At 34.7% G+C, this 12,508-nt stretch overlaps 1 long non-coding RNA gene across 1 annotated transcript in view; it reads right to left on the bottom strand.

Moving 5' to 3' along the window:
* LOC123794882 (uncharacterized) overlaps positions 1-12,508 on the bottom strand; it is a 234,225-nt gene that overhangs the window by 9,691 nt on the left and 212,026 nt on the right. The window lies entirely within an intron of this gene.

Here is a 12,508-nt window from a genome sequence, read left to right as displayed (position 1 = left end):
TTTATTTATTTGACAGAGAGCGAGACAGCCAGTGAGAGAGGGAACACAAGCAAGGGGAGTGGGAGAGGAAGAAGCAGGCTCCCAGCGGAGGAGCCTGATGTGGGGCTCGATCCCAGGACCCTGGGATCACACCCTGAGCCGAAGGCAGACGCTTAATGACTGAGCCACCCAGGCGCCCCATACTAAGAATTTTTAAAATTATAAATGACAGTTTGAATGATTAAAAAAAAAACTCATTGCACAAAAAAAAAAATCCTTGAATAATATATATGACAAGGCATGATTGCCACAGCAACACATTTCAGTATATCCAACATACTGATATGTTTAAAATCATACATCTAAGATATTTAGGGGAAAATGCTGCTTTATAATCCTGCTGTCCATTCCCCGTGTTTTACAAGAAGAAACTGAGCATTACAGACATCGTATGACTCAGAGAAGGTCACAGCAGGATGGGATCATTTTGAAAGACTGGTATACTTGAAAGTTTGTAAAAATCCTAAAATTGATTTGAGACTATTCTGTTCTTTCTTTCTTTTTATCCACGAGAAAGGAGCAAAGTCACTTAGGGCATCAAGTGACTTCTTTTTTCTAAATTTTTTAAATATGACTGAATTTGCTTTTAATGGGGCCATTTGATTCCTGAAATGTCAAAAGTGGCAATCATAATAGCAATAACAAATACTTATTGAACACTTACTGTTGAGATCTTTGTTCCAGGGGACAGTGGGTTTTATTTTGATCTTAACACTATTCCCCATCTCTCTCTTTTTAATTCTAAGCAGACTAAACCAGTTTAATCATCCAAAGCTCAATTTAGCTTATTTTGCAAGGCTAACTTGACCTGGATCATTTCTTGCTTGTGCCTCTGGAAATGATACTCAAAATTTGAACCCTTTCCCAAGGTTGATGTGAAGTAATCACTGAAAGTTCTAATATTGTAGGCAATCGCTATGAAAAATAAACAGCCACTGCTCTCGTGATATAAGCTGTTTTATTTTTTTTAAGATCTTATTTATTTGAGAGAAAGAGCGAGAGCAAGAGGTAGGAGCAGAGGCTGAGAGGCACAAGCAGAGTGTGGTGAGTGCAGAGCCTGACACGGGGCTCGATCACATGATCCTGAGATCATGATGTGAGACGAAATCAAGACTCAGATGCCCAAATGACTGAGGCCCCTAGGCACCCTGAAACTGCTTTATAACAATATACCACTGAGCTTTACAGCATATTCTGGTTTGAGTATTCTCTGTTTGCAAACTTTTTGGTGTGTGCACAGTAAATTTTTTACTAATTACTACATTAGTGATTCATTGGCTTTACTTCGGCTATTTTGAAACTTTGATCTTAACACTTTAAAGCAAGAACAAATTCAGGCAGCTAAGCTGGAACAGAGAGTTGGAGGGAAGGTAGACATTTACTGTAAACCAACCAACCAACCAACCAACCAACCAACTTTCTGGGATTTCTGTCTATCTGTATGCTATTCATTCCTTCATCCATTTTAAGTTCCCAATACTATTTTGTTTCAAATACATGTAGTCAAAGGAAAATACAATGTAGAAACAAACTGTGATCCAATCATCCTGCTGGATCACTCCTTCAAACTTTGGCAAAGCCTAAAAACGTGGACTAACAAGACTGAAAGAGTGGAAATGCTACTAGACATTTCAGAGCACCCAGAACCCGAGGTTATTAGTGGAAATCTAGGAGTGATTGAGATGGTAGGGAAGGACAGAGCAAGAGCTTATCAGTGGCAAGTGGATGGACACTAGGAATTAGAGTCAGGCAGGGTTCAGGAACCGAGGCAGACAAGACAAAAAACGAAAGAATAAACACTGACTGGAGGTCAGGGCGGCCAGCAGGTATATCCATAAGTAGCATGAGGGCTTTTGCAATAATGTTGAAAAGAATGCAGGTAAGGCCTCGTTCTGTACCAAACAGGAAGTTCATATATACTCACTACTCGCAAAGACATTTAAATAAATGTCAGTCAGTAAATCAGACAGTTCCAGGTGTTGGAGAGGTTGGAGCCCACTGGCGAGAGCTAGTGATAGACTTAACCTGGATGCAAGAGCACTGATAAGGGATCCCATGAGAAGTTGATAGCCCCTGCTTCATGTAGGATGGGGTGGTTGGCTCTCTTTGTATGGATGTGTGTTGCTCTATTATTATCAGTCAATATTTGTGTGGCAGCCTCTGTAAATTCTTCTACCAGAGGACAACTTTCTCAGACATAGTTTATGTGGTCAAGCCTCCTGACCTTGATATTATTTCTATTTGTAAGTACACAGATAAAAAGTTGGTGTTGCAGACTTCAAAGAGATCTACATTCTAGTAGTTAGATGTTCAACAAAATTATGTTAGGACTGTCAGAGTGCCAAGATAACTTTCTACTAAATATTATAACAAGCACTTGGTTTGTCATTGGATGTCTTCATTTTTGCACGTCTGAAAAGATTTTTTAATACATGAAAAATCGTCTCTATTATTTTCCAACCAACACCTTACACTGGCAATCTGAGAAAAAGTACAATAATTTATATTCCTCCAAAAATTATACTCATGAGCTTTATTCAAGTTTAGAAAAGGAGTAAAGTTAGATGTATGATTAATTCAGCCTCTTAGGAATACATCCTTTTATCCTCTCATACTAATGTTTCTATTTTGAGTGTGTAAAAATGTACTCTAGATCGTGTTCATAAAGCCAACTGTGTATTTGCAGCCCAGGGACACTGACCAGTTCACCTGACCCTTCTTTAGAAGACTGGTCTTTCTCAATGCAATATTTTGTTGCTACTGCTATGGGACCAGGGTTTGGGCATTTTTAAAATTGGTGGTAAATGTGATATCATAATTTCTAATTAATGCCTCGTAGCATCCATAAATTAATAGGTGAATTAGAAACAGGTATTTATGTCAACAAATGGATTTTTTATAATCTATATAAGGGTTTGATGTTAACCTGCCCTACTTTGAATTATACAAAGTTAGTTGATTTAGGGGGACTTTTTTGCCTGGAAAAATTAAATATGAAAAGCATTTTTTATTTTCCACAAAGAGGTTACTGTTTAAGAATATCATTTATTAGCAGAACAAATATTCAAATTTTCCTGATAGAGAAGAGTGAAAGTATAATCCCAGGATAGCTATGGAATGTCACTATTCACCTTGTAAGAGTTTTCCTGGGTTAGCATGCGATTTAACATAATACAAGTGACCTGGCTCTGCGGAGACTACAGGACTGGGAGGTGATCCAATACTGCTGAAGTTAATCAATACCCAGCTTTAGCAGTTACATATACTCAACAAGAATTTTTTTAAAAAGTCTGAAGTCAGAGAAGGCAAGTTTTTACCAAGGTCACTAAACAGAATAATTAAAAGGAAGACTTTATTTTAGGTCTTCATGGCATTTTGCCAGGCAAGATTTTTAGCTCTGCTTCCCTTCAAAGGATTAATTCAGATCACTCATAAACCACAGAGCCTTGAAATAAAGAATAGGACTTTAATAAGAGAAGACCAGAAAGGCTAAAAGAGAGGGGTGTGGGAAGGTACCAGCACTTAGAACCTTGCACAATGGCACATAGTAGACACAATAAATACTTGAGTATGAGTGAATAAATACATGGATGGAAGAACAAATAGGGGAGGGAGAAGGAAAAGGAAAGGGTTGTGGACAGGTTGTAGCCATGAGAACTGATGGAAAATGTGTTCTGAGAAGTAGTAAGAAGGGAACTCTGACCACCATACTAGCATGAAGCAGATACTGTCAAGCTGGCAGGAAGGAGCCTTTACAGCATGGGGGGAGACCTCAGAAACGAAGGGGTCTTAAAGGCTTACACAGGAGTAACCACTTGTGAATAAACAGCCTCTCCTTATTCTCGGGAGATTTGTTGCAGCGTCAAAGAGCTTCCAGGGGTACTGGGGGAGCTCAGTCCGTTAAGTGTCTGACTTTTGCTTAGGTCATGATCTCAGAGTCCTGGGATCTGGATCTGCGCTCAGTAGGGAGTCTGCCCCTCCCCCCCACTCAGGCGCGTGCTTTCTCTCTCAAATGAATGAAATCTGAAGAAGAAGGAGAGGAAGAAGAAGAAGAAGAAGAAGAAGAAGAAGAAGAAGAAGAAGAAGAAGAAGGAGAAGGAGAAGGAGAAGGAGAAGGAGAAGGAGAAGGAGAAGGAGAAGGAGAAGGAGAAGGAGAAGGAGAAGGAGAAGGAGAAGAAGAAGAAGAAGAAGAAGAAGAAGAAGAAGAAGAAGGAGAAGAAGAAGAAGAAGGAGAAGAAGAAGGAGAAGAAAGGGCCTCCAAATTCCCCAGGAGAAAAAAAAAATGCACATAGGATATGAAGTCAAACAGATTTGGGTTAAAAACTGGTCTCTGTTACTTCATAGCTGTATGATTTATCTCTAGCAAATGACTTAACCATTCAGAGCTCAAGGGAGGAGGCTGTATATCATATGCAATGGCCCAATGTATTTACTGGTAACATGGTAGGCATTCAATGAATATGTACTTAAGCAGTGTTTACATATAAATTTCCACTGAAAATATTTTTTTATATTCTATAGGTATTCCCTTACATATTAACAATTAACAATGTCATTCTCTGCTAGTTTTGTAATCAGGTAAGTCTATAGCTATAGGGGATTTATATGATTATCTGCTGAAATAAAAAAATATTAGTGTGAAAGAAAATCTGTTCCTATTACTGATATAAGAAAATTTTGATCATAGAAATGTATTTACTTGTGAATTATTTTGCAAAGAGGAATTATCTACCCAAATTAAAATGCTGCTGATTATGCCTCTAGGCATCCAGACCCAACAAAGGCATTGAACATATTTTTCATGCTTATCAAAACCATTGTTATTAGAGGTTACAAATAAAACTTTTCTAAGCTGAAGTTTTATTTCTCAGTTTTAAAAATGGAAATCTTTTCATGACAAAGACTCTTCCATGATTACCTAGCAACTTTAGAGCTTGAATTATTTATAAGTTACTGAGATTTCAAAGTGTCTGTTCAAATAAACAGAAATATTTTGTTTCACAATTTAAAAGCTTAATATTATAATGATATCAACTCCAGCCAAATTAATTTTAATTATTATGCAATCCTGATCAATTCTCAATATTCCTAGAATTTGGTAAATGATCTGAAAGACTAAACATGCTTTATCAGCCAAGATATTTTGAAAATGAAGATTAATGAAGGAGGCTGTGTCCTACCACATATTAAAAATGTATGTTAACATTATAATTATTAAAACAGCTTGGGACTGTTACAGATATAGAAAGATACATGGGAAAGAATGGCAAATACAGAATCACACTCCAATATACAGCTTGCACAAACATACAGCACTAACCCTGTTCCAGGCATGTTCCAGGCATTCCTTTCCTTCTCACCGCAACTCTGTGGGGTAGGCACCGTTAGCTACTTATTTGCAAATACAGCTTGGTAGGGTGTAAATAACTTTCCTGAAGCCACCCAATGCAGTTGCGGAGACTCGATTTGTATCTAGGCAGTCTGGCTCCTGGAGCCCATGGTCCTAAACATGCATTAAACCACTTTTACTGTAGCTAAAGCAGAGGTCCTTAAAGTGTGCATTGAGGACCCCTCGGGTCCCTGAAACTTTTCCAAACAGAAGATCAAAGGCATTTTTATAATACCACTAAAATATTTTCTCTCATTCTCTTACAAGCATATAGTAGAGTTTCCCAGAGGCTATATGGCATGTGTTATTGCAGCAGATTCAATAGAGATGCAGATAATTCAGCTGCCTTCTACTAAGCTAGACAGGAAAGATATTTGCAAAAATATTTTTGCAAAGCCACTCATCTCACTAAATGCTTTTCTTTTGGAAATATTATTTTTTATAAAGTGTTATTTATATTAGTATGTAATGGATCTATTATTGTTTTCAATAAATAAATATTATACAAATATCTGAGTTTTCATCTCTAACACAGTCAATATTGAGAGATGTAACCTGTTTTTGTTATTTATATTCCACACACAGGTGTTTGAGGTCATCAGAAATACTTAAGAGTGTAACATGATTCAAAAAACCAAAATGTTTGAGAATTGCTGGCTAAATTAAGCATTTCAAATTACACAGCAGAGAAAGTTTTACTGAAGAGTTTATTGAACACATGGTTCAAACATTTTGAAAACTAAAAGTTATATTCTTCCAAACAGTGTACAAACTTCTGATAGGGGTAGAAATTGGTAACAATCTTTCTCTGGAGCATTCTGGCAATAAAGAACAAAAGCCTAAAAATATGACTCTATTTAATTTATCAGTTTCAAGATTAGCAATATAGCTTAAAGAAATAATGACTATTTGCTAAAATAATTCAATAAAAAATAATAATTACTGTTTTCTTAAAATACTGAAATTTTAATTATATAAAAATAGATTGATTAAATAATGATGAAATAGTAAAGAAGTTCTAAGCAGCCATTAGAATGATATAATTACGGACTATTTATTGATGCAGAAATACTTCCCTACATACTGTTAAAAAATACATGTGTGTCCATACATGTGTGTAATATACCTATGTAAAATATACATTTGCTATATGTCTTTGTAAACACATTTATATAAATCTCTACCATGCACGGAAAGAATATACATCAACATATAAGCAGAGCTATTCTTCAGCTTTTTGTCTATATTTTCTGATTTCTATATTATGAAATAAATTTTATGGTAAAATATTTGAATTTAAAATTTTACTTATGACAATACAATTATTCAGCAATAAGGAAATGTTAAATTGAGGCACTACAAGATCTATTACACAGCAACCAAAGTGTTCAGGAAAAAGATGAGACTAAATGCCATGAATGATATTTGATTGTATTTTGCAACGGCAGAACAAAAATAACAAAATAGCTGTAAAGGACATAGTTTCGGTAGTGGGGAAAATGTGGATATAAACTCCGTCCATATTAGATACCATTATTACATACATACTACATTTCTTAGGTATAAAAATGGTTTGTAGTTATGTTGGAAAATGCTCTTATTCTTTGGAGTTTTGTGCAAATGTATTTAATGGCAAAGTATCGAGAAGTTTCTAACTTGCTTTCAAATGCTTCAGAAAAAAAAGTGTGTGTAGATTTTAAAAAAGGAGCAAATGTGGCAGAAGGTAAGAATGAGTGCACATAGGTAAAGGGTACATGGCTGTTGATTGCACTATTATTTTGAGCAATAATAGGTTTGAAATCTGTTCAAAATAAACTGTTGGTGGGGGGGGGGAGAAGGTAAATAATGCTAAAGGCTGCAATGAGGAGTGGCAATTAAAAAGGAAGAGATACAGTAGATAATTAGCATTTAAAGAAGGTCCAGGTAGTGGATCTTTTTAACATTCATTGAGCACCCACTACATGCTCAATAAATGTACAAGTGCTATGGAAAAATAATCAAGAGAAAGTTTTAGTGACAGGAGGAAATGTTTAGGCAGCACATAAAACAATTTATAGTATCATCACAGTTATTATAAAAATCAACAACCACATATGCATAGAAAAAGACTGTTAAGACTGTCTTAAGCACCAAGCTGTTAGGAGGGATTATCTTTGGGGGTTAGATGCATGGGTGATTTTTATTTATTTTCTATATAGTTCTTTATATTCCAAAATTCTGACAATGATTAAATATTACTTTTCTAATGAGAAAAACATAGCTCTGAAATTAAATGCACCATGCCATCTGGAATCTTTGCACTCCTGATTCATACCTATTACATTTTATTGAAACAGGATGGTGATAAACCATTTTCCACTCTCTAGCCTGTGAGAGCCTAATGGCCATAACAGAGAAGGCACATTTCCGTGAACTTATCCATCAGTTTGTGAAAGTTTATGTATGATAAAAAGCCAGCAAGTGCTGTGAGTAGGCTGTATGAAGAGATGTCCAGAACTTGGATATTAGGGTAAATAATATTTTACTTTGAGAATTAAATCAATTAGATAATAATCTATTGGAAATAAGCAACTCTTTTCACTCAACAGTAACTAACAATAGCCATTAATGTAACCAGGGAAAGAATATCCGTATGTGACAGTGGCCAGTTTACAACGTCAGTTTTGAGAAGTGGATTAGCAGATTGTCCTTCCATAATCCAGTGAAAGCTCTGTGGTCATCAAGTTTTCTCTCTTAACTGGAGCAATGAGTCTGAAATCAATCACAGTGATCATTTTTATCTTGATAACCTTGCTGATAGAATAAGTTCAACTTTGCATGTGCAGTCAGAGATAAAAGATGGATTGTAGATCATGAATAAAAGATTGTCATTATTGAAATGGGAGCGTGGTACTTAGTTGAAAAATTCTATGTATTTATAGGCCAGAGATTCTGATTCAAGATGAAAATTCTTGTTTAAGTAAAACAAGTGAAATTCCATTTTTAGGATCAGACTTTAAAGTTGATGTTTATATGTGGCTTGGTCTGTCTCTTTGGGCTGCTGTAACAAAATACCACAGACCTGGTCATAAACAACAAACATTTCTCAGACTTCTGGATGCTGGGAGTCCAAGATCAAGGCACCAACATAATTGCGTTCTCTGGTGAGAGACCTCTTCCTACTTCAAAGCTGGCATTTCTCACTGTGTTGTTGTTTGGTGGAAGGGGCTAAGGATCTCTCTGGAGCCTCTTCTACAAGGCACTAATCTCACTCGTGAAAGATGGGCCCTTACGACTTAAGCACCCCCCAAAGGCCCTACCTCTTAACATCAACTTTTTGGGTTAGGACTTCAACATATTAATTTCGGGGAGACACAAACATTTAGACCATGACAACATGGTAAAGGAAATTGAATTACATTCTCTATTATAAATAACCACAGCCATTATCCCCAAACAATCCCATTGATTGGCAGATTTTAAACGTATCTCAACGTTGGGTGATAATAAAGGTTTGAGTTACCCGATAGTTCTCCAAATTGCAAGATACTCACTTTTAAAACTTATTGTGCATATCTTAGTTTTAGTATGGTAGGTCAGCCCATATCCAGATGAATCTTAGTAAGCTTATATTTAAGTATGACAAATTTCACCAAAATTTGTCAATATCATCCAAAATTATACTGAAAGACTCAAACTACCAAAGACACCAAGCTGAATGCAGAAGAAGCAAATCTTAAAATTGAAACAATAGTTTTACATTTTATTTTTTGGTTAGTAATTATCACAAAAAAAGAGCTCATACATAGTGTCATTATTTTTTTCTACAATTTTCCAATGAAATAAGTGAATGTAGATTAATTACACTTAGGCATTTCTGTTTCATTTTGACCAACTGATCTGATATTTATCTGTTCTAATGAGGTGATATTCTGAATAAATGTGGAATACAACTGAAGGACATTGAGATATACTTCAACACATTTCTTGGTAAAAAATGGATGACAATCTACTATCTAAAAAGTGAGCATACTGACTACAGCATTTATATTATTTATGAATTGCCTTCTCTGAAGATCAAGTTTTAAATTTCACCCAGAAATTTCAACTCTTATAATCCAACCTAGAAGCAGTCAGGAAAAATAATAAAATACATGCACAGATATTTATACCAACGTTGTTAGTAATATTTTAAGAAATGGAAACAACGTTGACATAGAAATTAACTTAGTCAATTTTGATACTCCAGAAGTATAAAGAGAAAGTGTGTTTATATTTATACTTTTTGGTATAAATAAAAGTCCATTAGGAGTTTTAGGATACATGTAGAACATTATTACAGTATGAATTTATCTGAGATACTTATGTGTGTTCATAATATTTGATAGAAAGAAATTCTATCAGACACCCTAAACTGTTAGAAACAGTCATAGAGATTGTAGGGGCATTGTACTTTATATTTTGTATCTCTTGTACTGTTTGCATTTTAAACCAAACAAAGTCATTTTATAATTATAAAAAAGTAAAATTCCAGCGTGCTGGGTGGCTCAGTCGGTTAGCATCTGCCTTTGGCTCAGGTCATGATCTTGGAGTCCCAGAGTCCCAGGATTAAGCCCTGAGTCAGGCTCCCTGCTCAATGGGGAGTCTGCTTCTCCCTCTCCCTCTGCCCCTCCCCCAGCCCCACCACCCGCCTCATGCTCTCTCTCGCTCAAATAAATAAATAAAATCTTAAAAAAAAAAGAGTAAAATTCCAGCAACACTAACAACACAACTGGCCCTCTAGCCTATATTGATTGATGTGTGACATATGTACATTAGTGGCCTAAACAGTCCCCTACTCCATCTCCAATCCCATCCTTATTTAGTTTGTTCCTACTCACCTTCTTTGGATTCAACCTATATGTCACTTCCCTAGGAAAATGTATCTAAGCAGATTAGGCTTCCCCATTTAAACATGTTGCACTTACATTTTGTAATAAAATGTACAATTGAAGTTTCTTGCTCCTGTCCATTTTCTTTGCTGTATTATAAAATTAATTATGCAGAGACTGTCTGTGTTGATCACTGCTATATTCCTAGTACCTAGCCCAGTGCCAGGCTCATGGGAATGCTCAGTAACTATCTATTATATGTATCAGTGAATGAACAAAAAATGTGATGCATTATCTGAGAAAGGATAATTTTCTTGATTACTAAGTTTAACATAAATTATAAAAATATAGGCATTAATTCATATTTAATAATTTGACTTAAGTATAAGAACTCGTTCTTATAAGTATCTTATAAGTATCTCAGATAAGTTCCATAAGAACAATGGAACTCGTTCCATAGAATTATCTTAAAATATTGAGTATATATATATATACATACAATATCTCTTTATATGTATTATATATATATACTGCCTCTTCATGTGTATATATATATATATAATGTACATATATTTAATGTATATATGTATATATATAATATATATACACATTATATATATATATATATAAAATGTCTCTAAACATTGCACTGAATTGTTTGACTGAATAAGTTTATTAGACCACCAAACCCACAGAATAAAGCTCAAGAACATTTATAGAAATATAAAAATATCTAGTACCTCACAAAGTAAAAAATCATGGCTAACATTGAACCAAAAATGACTAGATATTCAAAGAGACAAAAATAAAGCTCATAATGGGAAGGAGAAAAAAAATCAATTAATAGAAACTAAGTCTGAAATGAAACAGATGATGGAATTAGTAGATAAAGACTTTAAAACAGTTTTAAAAACTGAAACCTATACGTCAAAAAAAGGTAAAGGAAGTGATATACGGAAGATACACATAAGATATTAAAGTGATACATATAAAATAAAAAAAAGACCCAAATCACCCTCCTAGATATGAAAAATACAATTTCTTTAGTGAAAAAAATTGAGGGGATTAACAGAAGATTAGAAACTGTGGAATAAAAGATTAAAGTTGAATACATAGCAACAAAAACTATCCACAATAAAACACAGGAAAAAAAGACTGAAAAAATGATCAGAACTTGAGTGAGGTATAGGACAACTTCAAGCAGGCCAATGTTCATATAATTGGAGTTACTGATGGCAGAAGAGAAAGGGAAGATAGGAAAACATTTTTAAAAGTTATGGCTGAAAAGTTCCAAACTGATGAAAACTATAAACCTAAAGTTGCAAGAAACAAAAATAGCAAGCACCTGAAACGTAAAGATGACTACCGTACTTCACGATCAAATTATAAAAAGCAAAACAGCTAAAGAACAACATACATAATAAATATAAATGAGTGGTTCAGTTAAACTGGAGACAATTTCACTCTCCTTAGAGGAAACTGGGCAATGTGCAGATACATTTTTGGTTGTCAAAACTGAGGGAACGAATGCCCTACTGGTAACTAGTGAGAAGAGGCCAGAGATGTTGAATGACAAGGGACCCCTTGTCAAAAATAGTGCAAGCCAGAGAATAGCGGAACAATGACTTTAAAGAACAGGTAGGACAACACTGTCAACCTAAAACTCTACACTTAGCAAAAATTTCTTTCAAAACAATGGTAAAATACAGACCTCATCAGACATAAAAATGTTGAAAGAATTCATCACCATGAATAAGCACTACAAGAAATGTGAAAGGAAGTCTTTCAGGCAGAAAAAATAAATGAAGAGCTATGGAAATGCAAAATATGTGGATAAATATAAAATTCGTATTTTATTACTTTCTAAGAGAGCTGCTTAAAGCAAAAATAATAACAATGTATTATGGTGTTCATGATGCATATTTAAGTAAAATATATGACAATAATAGTACAAAGTCCGAGATGGGAGGAGAAAAGAAAAACACTGTTGTAAAATTCTTATATGCAAAATGATAGAACACTCCTTGAAGGGAGGACACAGTAAGTTAAACATGTATACCATATGCCTTTAACAACTACTGAAAAAAGAATTATAGTTAAACAAATGAGATAAAATGAAATCATAAAAAAATATAGAATTAGCCTAAAGAAGGCATAAAAGGAGATAAAATGGAATAAAGCACAGATTACATATGAGAGGCAAGAACTAGTTCTTGGTTTGAATCCTTGA

The sequence above is a fragment of the Ursus americanus genome, chromosome 12 (genome assembly GCF_024610735.1).
Source record: "Ursus americanus isolate L20-20 chromosome 12, mUrsAme1.1.p, whole genome shotgun sequence".
In the NCBI taxonomy this organism is placed as follows: Eukaryota; Metazoa; Chordata; class Mammalia; order Carnivora; family Ursidae; genus Ursus; species Ursus americanus.
The sequence above is the reverse complement of the archived record's forward strand: the minus strand, read 5'-3'. Positions and strand labels throughout refer to the sequence as shown.